The sequence below is a fragment of the Lactuca saligna genome, chromosome 7, assembly GCF_052625555.1.
Source record: "Lactuca saligna cultivar CGN05327 chromosome 7, ASM5262555v1, whole genome shotgun sequence".
NCBI lineage: Eukaryota > Viridiplantae > Streptophyta > Magnoliopsida > Asterales > Asteraceae > Lactuca > Lactuca saligna.
Window position 1 is genome coordinate 154,849,789 of NC_136423.1, and position 9,569 is coordinate 154,859,357.

Genomic DNA, 9,569 nt, shown 5'->3' on the forward strand with positions numbered 1-9,569 from the left:
ATACATGATTCACATTTTATTTATGACATTGGATGATTTATGATTTTAACAATGATTTGAAAACGAAATTTTTGGACCATATTTTCGGGATGTTTCAAGATGGATAAACGAGACGGTCAACCTAATAGCGGACGGTGTAACTTCGACGGTGGGTGTAGTTGAATACACTGAGGAATGGTCACCGTTCCAACCGGTACCATTCGATAAGACCGAGGAAGAATCGGAGGACGAAATTGAAACATAAGTGGAAGACAACGAGAAAGATGGAGTATCTGATACACACATGCAAGACGATGAAGAGAATGAGAAGGAAGACAGGGAATTCAAGCCTGAAACCCCCCACAAAATGATAAGTAGATAAGGATGAAGTCCTAAATCCGCTGGCCACCGGCGCCGACGATGTAATACAGGTACTTGAGGCGTCACCGACAATAGAAGAATCAAGTGAAAAAACAATTAATGGGGATGATCATCTTCCTGATGCAACAAATCCGGTTGGATTATTCGTAAATTATGAAAACACGGTGGTCAAAGATAATAACTTTAACAGTAATACTCAAATCTTATCCCCTATTTTAGAACCTATCCTTCTCATAATAAGAGAAACAAATGTGCGCTGTGGAACCAATACTAATAACAGTGGGCTTATTCAAAATCTTATGTACAATGGTTTCTTTGGGCCTTTTCCTACCACACAACCCATTTACTTCTCTTTCCCTGTAATGCAAACCCGTGAGTCAGTATCAGGTAACGATTTGAATAGTGGTGGATCAAAATGCAGAAAATGAAAACGGATAAGAACAAACCCTCGTACCTCATCTCATCTTTCTTATATCATACCCTTACCAAATTTATCCACTCCCCTTTTCGATTTGCTACAAAATTGTCAACTTGATCTAAATGCAAAACTAGTGATAAACCCAACTGCTCAATCGGACACAGATAACATCCTACCATCCAATTCAATTAAATTTGATAAACTGTTGAATCTGGAGTTGAGATTGGATTTCCGTTTGAAGATGACAATGGAATCTTGGCACAGATTGTTGGCGAATCAGGTGTACAAATTTGGGATTAATGAATCGTTTATCTTTAAATATAAGAGGTATCGGGGAGGACGTTAAGATTCAATGGGCACGAAGGTTGAAGGTGGCTCATAAAATAAATTTCATGGGACTATAGGAAACACAAATTACAAATTACACTGACATCAACACTGATGGATGTTGGGACTCAAATGACCACAACTCGGAAGAAATGGATTCAAACGATAGATTAGGTGGATTGATATCAATTTGGGACACACATTACTTTCAGAAATCGGAAGTCATCAAATCACGATCTTTTATAATCGTTATTGGTTGTTGGAGCGCTGTCATAGGAAATGCAATACTCGCTAATGTTTGTACCCTACAATCACCATAGGAGAAAAAAGATTTATGGAATGATTTACTCAGAATCAAAGTAGCTAAACCGAGAAATTGGATAATATTTGGAGATTTTAATGTTGTAAGATGTAAATAAGAAAGATACAATTCTCATTTCTGCCCTTCTAGTGCATCCGCCTTCAACAGATTCATACATGAGGCCGGCCTACCAGAGTTTAACATGGGTGGTGAGAGATACACGTATATGACACGTGTTGACACCAAATTAAGCAAATTAGATAGGTTTCTAGTTTGCTCGAGTTTCGTGTCTGCATTCCCTGGCGTAATTGTGACAACACACCGTCGTGAACTTTCTGATCATTGCCCAATTACACTTAAACAAGACGCGTCGGATTTTGGTCCAGCTCCATTCAAGTTCTTCAATTCATGGTTATTAATTGATGGGATTGCCAAACAGTTATACAAGCCTGGGGACATTTTTCGGGATTTATTACTGCTGATAAATATCTAGCAGCCAAACTACGACATGTAAAGGAGGCAATTAAGCAATGGAGGAAAGTAAATCACCAAAAAGAAAAGCATGGGCTAATCAAACTGAAGGATAATGTTGCAACACTTGAGAAAGAAGCTAATACCGCATTCTTTCTAGTAATGAACTTTCAAATAGAAGCAATGGGATTCAGAGGATACTTGAACTTGAAAGAATGATGGTGTCAGACTTGAAACAAAAAGCTAGGATCAAATGAACCATTGACGGAGATGAAAATACAAAATTTTTTCATGGTCACATCAATAGTAGGAATAGTAGGAATAGAATATCAGGTTTGTCGATCAATGGACGATGGACATCAGATGTCTCTGAAATAAAAAACGAAGCATTCAAATTCTTTCAAAGCAAGTTCATGGAAGAATGCTCATCTCGACCAAAAATAATTAACCCTCATTTCAAATCGATTTCTATGATGGATACAATCAGAATTGAGGCACCAATTTCATTAGAAGAGGTTAAAAATGCAGTTTGGGTATGTGACAGTGATAATGCCATGGGACTCGGCGGATTCACATTCAAGTTCATTAAGAAATATTGAGGCACTATGTCGGAAGATGTGATGAGACTCATTCGACAATTTGAGGATTATGGTACCTTATCCAAGGGTTGTAACTTTTCATTCATAACGCTAGCACCTAAAATCAAGGATCCACTAACCCTATCTGATTATCGTCCCATTAGTCTCATCGAATGTCCTTATAAGATTATCACTAAGATCTTAGCTCTTAGATTGAAGAAGGTTATTCGAGGGGTCATTGGAGATGTTCAATCAACTTATGTGGAGGGACGTAACATTTTATATGGATCATTAATCGTCAATGAGATTTGTACTTGGGAAAAACGAATTAAGAAGCGATTATTATTGTTGAAAGTTGATTTCGATAAAGCATTTGATTCTCTTAATTGGGGATATCTCGATTCGGTGCTAACACAAATAGGATTTGGTAATAAATGGAGGTCCTAGATTCAGGGTTGTCTATCATCATATCGTGCTTCAGTTATAATCAATGGGTCACCTACTAAAGAATTTAAAATTAGCAAAGGTGTACGTCAAGGTGATCCCATTTCTCCATTTCTATTCATAATCGCAATGGAAGGTTTAAATGTTGCCATCAAAACAGCGGTTGAAAAAGGAATATTCAAAGGGATCAATATCCCTGGTAATGGAACAATGATTTCTCATCTATTTTACGCTGATGACGCGTTGTTCATTGGAGAATGGTCTCGGTCCAATCTTAAAAAGTTGACTCGCATTCTAAGGTGCTTTCATGCATCCTCGGGACTCAAAGCCAACTTCTTCAAATCCAAATTCTTTAGTATTGGGGTTACGAGTGCTAAAACCTCCAACTGGGAAAATATCCTTGGATGCGAAGCTGGTTCTCTACCATTCACTTATCTTGGGGTCCCGATCGGGGCTGATATGAACTTGGTCAAAACATGGAAACCAATTATAGACAAGTTTCATTCAAAGTTCTCTTCATGGAAATAAAAAAAACATTATCATTTGGTTGGCGATTAACATTAATCAAATCTGTTCTTGGAAATCTTCCTACATACTACATGTCCATATTCAAAGCACCAACTACCGTGATAGATACCCTAGAAAAAATTCGTCGAAAGTTTCTTTGGGGTAGATTGGAGGGAAAAAACAAGATTTATTGGGTATCATGGGATAAAGTAACTGCATCAAAATAAAGTGGTGGATTAGGTGTTGGCTCAATATGTACACTAAATGTGGGTCTCATTGTAAAATGGTGGTAACGCTTGCAAACTGAATCGACTGCGCTATGGAGTCAAGTAATATCAGGTATCCACTCTCTTTCTAACAAGCCTTACGATTATATTTCAAAGAAAAATATTACTGGGGTTTGGAAAAACATTGTAGTGACTATAAAAGATATTCATGGAGTTAGACTTACTCTCAATGACATATTCAAGTTGGAGGTCAAATCAGGAGAAACCACCATGTTCTGGCAATACAATTGGCTGAATAATGAGAAATTAAAATCAAAATTCCCTTCACTTTATGATTTAGAATTGTGTAAAACATGCTCTGTTGGCTCTCGAATCTTAAATACTGGTAATTCATGGGAATGGAAATCTTGTCCTTTAAACACAAGATTATTTATAGAATTTAACAGGTTTTTGTTGGATTAGTGTCTAAGGACGTTCAATATCACTAAAGCCCTATTGGAAATGAAACATGAAGATGGTAAACCCGTGTGTGCCCACGTTCTAGGAATGAAATCATACATTGATAGGTTGATAATGTTGGGTGTGTCATTCCCAGATGAGTTGGCTGTGAATTGGGCTTTGCAGTCACTTCCTGAGTCATATAATGAGTTCAAAAGAAAGTATTATATGATGGATCATGACGACAACCTCATTGACCTAACTTACATGCTCATTGTTGCTGAATCAGAAATGATTTGGCGAAGCAATGGAGCGTATTTGTTGGGAAAGTCAACCGACCATGCTTCTGAGGACGTTCTAGGAGAACCGATGTGACATCCCCAAAATCTCGGCTAGAAAAGACCGATTTTCATTTATGCTTTTAAAATAAATTCAGAGTAAATCCTTTTGATTTGAAAGAGTTGCGGAATTTGTTCCCAAAAACAAAACGTGATAAAACAATGTTTACCAAAGCATTTCATAAAAGAAATGTATATTTTCATTATATAATCAAAACTCGGGGTGTCATGTTCCGATACAGACCAATAAGCATAAATGATAACATTACAAGTCATTCAACAAATATATACATATACAGACTTGCAAACAAAAACAACTTGATGGTTCATCCATCTTATGCCCTTGCGCCATTTCCTGTAATACAAATAAAACTGAGTGGGTCAGGCTTGGGAGCCTGGTGAGCATATAGGGTTTTCAACCCACAATAAATAATTAAATTAATTATTATCAACCAACAATAACCCAGTTGCCCATTCCCGTTATTCTCACTTTACGTCCCTAAAATAACTGACACAAGGGACCTAATCTAAGAATATTTTCATCGGGGTGACAACACATGCTGCGGGGGGTTCCTCAGCAATATAAGTCAAATAAGGCAACCATGAGGGGGATGGAATACAGCGAATGAACACCCAAGTTCATTAACACCTACAGGTTATGAGCCTGCTAGCGTTCCACTGGACTGTCTAGAAAAGTCCATGGTCGTCATCTAAATTCCGCTAGATGACTGGATCAAAACAACAACGAGGCCTCTCATCTGTTTATTACACACCAACTATCTACCCATGTTCTACCCAACATATTAGTAGATAAAAACATACATTTTTATACATATTTTCAAAACCTGTATAGCATGCTTGATCAATACATTTTCCATATAACAGATGAGGCACACACACATAACACGTATTTCATATAGAAATAATCAGATCTGTAAGATAGAAGAAAGTGAATATACATTCACACACATAACAACAAAATATACACATAACACGTATCTAATATAAAATACTCCATAATTATACGTTAGGAGAAAGTAACAACGCACTCACACGTATAAACAACAATATACTTAATACACTCAAACCATACTTGTATTATTATTGCGTTTATGAAAGGTAGTATACACTCACTTGATCAGAAGATGATCAGACAGCACTACGACTTGAAAAAGTAGTAATCCTCAGCAGATCTGGAAGACCTCTACAAAAATCGAACTTCTCGCGGGCAGAGCTTCGGCTCGGAAACCGCACTTCTCGGGATCTTTGGGATCTCGGGACTTGCTTCGGGACTCGGGAATATTACCGGGGCTTCGGGGGTAAAAACGCAGAGCTTCGGCACGAAACGGAGGAGAAATGAGCAACTATGCCCGGACCCCTCGCATCCTATTTATAGGAGGCTGGAACCTCCTCGTACGCAGGGCGTACAACAGTATGCGGGGCGTACTGCTCCGAAATCGTAAGCGCATGCGTCATCCGAAGTCCTCGAGTGCGAATGTCGACATCTTCGCTGTACACGGGGCGTACTCGAGTACGCGGGGTGTACTCCGGATGAGTCCGGTGACTCGTCTTCGGATAAGGCCGAATTTAGTAATTAAATTTAATTATTAATTATTTAATAAACTTCGAAAATTCATATCTCCTTCATACGAACTCCGTTTTCGACGTTCTTTATATCCACGCGAAGGTGAGACTACGCTCTACAACTTTTGTTTAGACTCCGTCGGCTAATTTTGAATTTATTTTTATTATTTATTTTTAATAGGCCGGGACAGAAAATTTCGTTATAAATTCATAACTTCTTCGTTTGACGTCCGTTCTCGCCTAACTTTGTATCGCTTTGATACTAACAACGAGATCTTCGATTCTCGTTTAGATAACTAAGGCTAAACATCGCTCTAACGTAAATTTCACTTTTTACGTTAATCAGCGTTGTCGGTTCTGTCGCGAAACTTCGACAGGTCATAACTTCTTCGTTATAACTCGGATTTCGGCATTCTTTATATTCTCGGAAACCTTGTTTCAACTACCACAACATTATCTAAAGATATCAAGTTTATTTTACACTTAAATTTTGACGTTTATTTTTATTCTTAATTAATCAAACCACATAATTAAGCAATTAAGCACAAAACACATAATACTCAAATAATACACTTCTATTATTTCAAAACGGGTTACAAAGGTTAACCTAGACTATTACATTGCTAAAAATGGCAAGCCCAGAAACACAGGTGTTACAATTCTCCCCACCTTAGAATGATTCCGTCCCCGGAATCACACCTCAACAAACAAATGCGGATAGCGACCCCTCATGTCACTCTCCGTCTCCCAGGTGAGATTCGGCCTATTCGTGTGTTTCCATCGGACAAGCACTAAGTCGACCATCTTGCGTCGCAACTTCTTAGTCTTTCGGTCAACAATTACCTCTGGTTCTTCAATCAACCTTTTGTTCTCATCGATTCTTAACTCCGAAAGTGGAATCATGTCGGGAACGTCCCCCGTGAACTTCCGTAAATAACACACATGAAAAGTGTTACGAATTCCATTCAGTTCTTCTGGTAGTTCGAGCTTGTAAGCTTGGTTCCCAATCCTCTAAAGAACTTTAAACGATCCAATAAACCTTGGACTTAATTTTCCCTTTTTACCAAATCTTATAAGTCCCTTCCACGGCGAGACTTTAAGCAAAACCGAATCTCCAACTTCGAAAGTCATCGGTCTTCGCTTGTTGTCAGCATAGCTCTTTTGACGATCCTGAGCTGCTAACATTCTTTCCCTAATTATTTTCAACTTTTCAGCAGTTTGATGAACCATCTCCGGTCCCATAAACTGCTTTTCCCCAGCCTCAAGCCAACAAGACGGCGTACGACACTTTTGTCCATACAAAGCTTGGTAAGGTGCCATCTTAATGCTCGAGTGAAAACTATTGTTATAGGAAAATTCTACCAATGGTAAATGTTCATCCCAATTACCTAGGAATTCCAAGGTACATGCTCTCAACATATCTTCAAGTGTTTGTATCGTTCTTTCACTCTGACCATCAGTCTGCGGATGGTAAGCTATACTTAAACATAACTTGGTACCCATTTCCTCTTGTAGACTTTTCCAAAACCTTGAGGTGAAACGACTATCACGATCGGACACAATTGTTAGCGGAACACCGTGAAGTCTCACAATTTCCTTCACATAAGAATCCACAAGCTTTTCCATAGACCATTTCTCCCTGGCTGCTATGAAATACGCACTCTTAGTGAATCGATCGACGACCACCCAAATCATGTCGTGACCATTCTCTGTTCTGGGCAGTTTAGTGACAAAATCCATAACAATGTCTTCCCACTTACCCATAGGCACAGGTAAAGGTTCTAAACTCCCATACGGTTTCTGGTGTTGTGTCTTGACTCTCGCACAAGTCACACACTCGGCCACATACTTTGCAACATCAAGCTTCATCGTCAGCCACCAGTAGTAGGGTTTCAGGTCCCTATACATTTTAGTGCTACCGGGATGAATCGAGTACATGGTCTTGTGAGCTTCTTCCATCAAAAGATCTCTGACTCCTCCTGTCTTAGGTATCCAAATCCGATCCTGGAACACCTTCAGTCCATGACTGTTTACACCAAACACCAACGTTTTTCCCAAACGTTCCTCCTTTCGGTCATTCTTCTCAGAAGCTTCCTCTTGAGCTTTCTTTATACTTTCCACAATGGTCGAGACAACCTCAATTCTCAACGCTCTTGGCCTTTTCCTTTCAAGATTGACTTTCCGACTGAGAGCATCAGCAACAACATTAGCTTTACCGGGATGGTAAAGTATCTCACAGTCGTAGTCCTTGAGTAATTCCAGCTAGCGTCGTTGCCTCATATTCAATTCCTTCTGATTAAAGAGATATTGGAGACTCTTATGATCAGTGAAAATTTTGCACTTCGTGCCATAGAGGTAATACCTCCATATCTTCAGAGCGAAAACTACCGCTGCCAACTCCAAATCATGAGTCGGGTAATTCTTTTCATGCTCCTTCAGCTGTCGAGACGCATATCACCTTTTCTCTTTGGGTTTAAACACAACCCAATCCAACACCGGACGCATCACTATAAACAGCGAAGTATTCAACTCCATCGGGTAGAGAAAGTATCGGTGCCTCGCATAGCTTCTTCTTTAGGTTCTCGAATGCTTCCTTATGCTTATCATTCCAAGCATAAGTAGCTCCTTTGTGGGTCAAAGCTGTCAATGGACTAGCGATCGAAGAAAAGCCTTGGATAAACCTTCGGTAATATCCGGCTAGTCCTAAAAAGCTTCGGATCTCCGTGGGACTTTTCGGTTGTTCCCACTTCATTACAGCTTCAATATTTGCTGGATCAACCATTATCCCTTCTTGGTTGACCACGTGACCTAAGAATTGGACTTCTCGAATCCAAAAATCACATTTGGAGAACTTAGCATACAACTTCTCCTTCTTCAAGACTTCTAACACTTCTCTCAAGTGTCTGCCATGCTCCTCCTGGCTTTTTGAGTAAATCAGAATGTCGTCTATGAACACTATCACGGATTTATCAAGGAACGGATTACAAACCCTATTCATTAAATCCATGAATGCTGCCGGAGCATTGGTTAGTCCAAACGACATAACCAAGAACTCGTAGTGTCCATATCTAGTTTTGAATGTAGTCTTCCCTATATCCTGCTCTCTTACTTTCAGCTGATGATATCCTGACCTTAGGTCGATCTTCGAGAAATAGCTCGAACCTTGCAATTGATCAAACAGGTCATCAATCCTTGGCAACGAATATCTATTCTTTATTATTGCCTTGTTCAGCTCTCTGTAATCAATGCATATTCTCATACTTCCATCTTTCTTCTTCACGAATAACACCGGAGCTCCCCAGGGTGATGAACTAGGTCTAATGAAACCTTTGCCCAATAACTCCTGAAGTTGCATCATCAGCTCCTTCATCTCCGTCGGTGCTAATCGATAAGGTGCTTTTACAATTGGCATTGTTCCTGGTAACAAGTCAATATGGAATTCTACTTGTCGATCAGGCGGTAATCCAGGAAGATCTTTGGGAAATACTTCCGGATAATCACACACCACAGGAATACTCTGCATCACCTTCTTCTCCTTTTTAGCATCAATCACGAATGCTAAATATGATGTACATC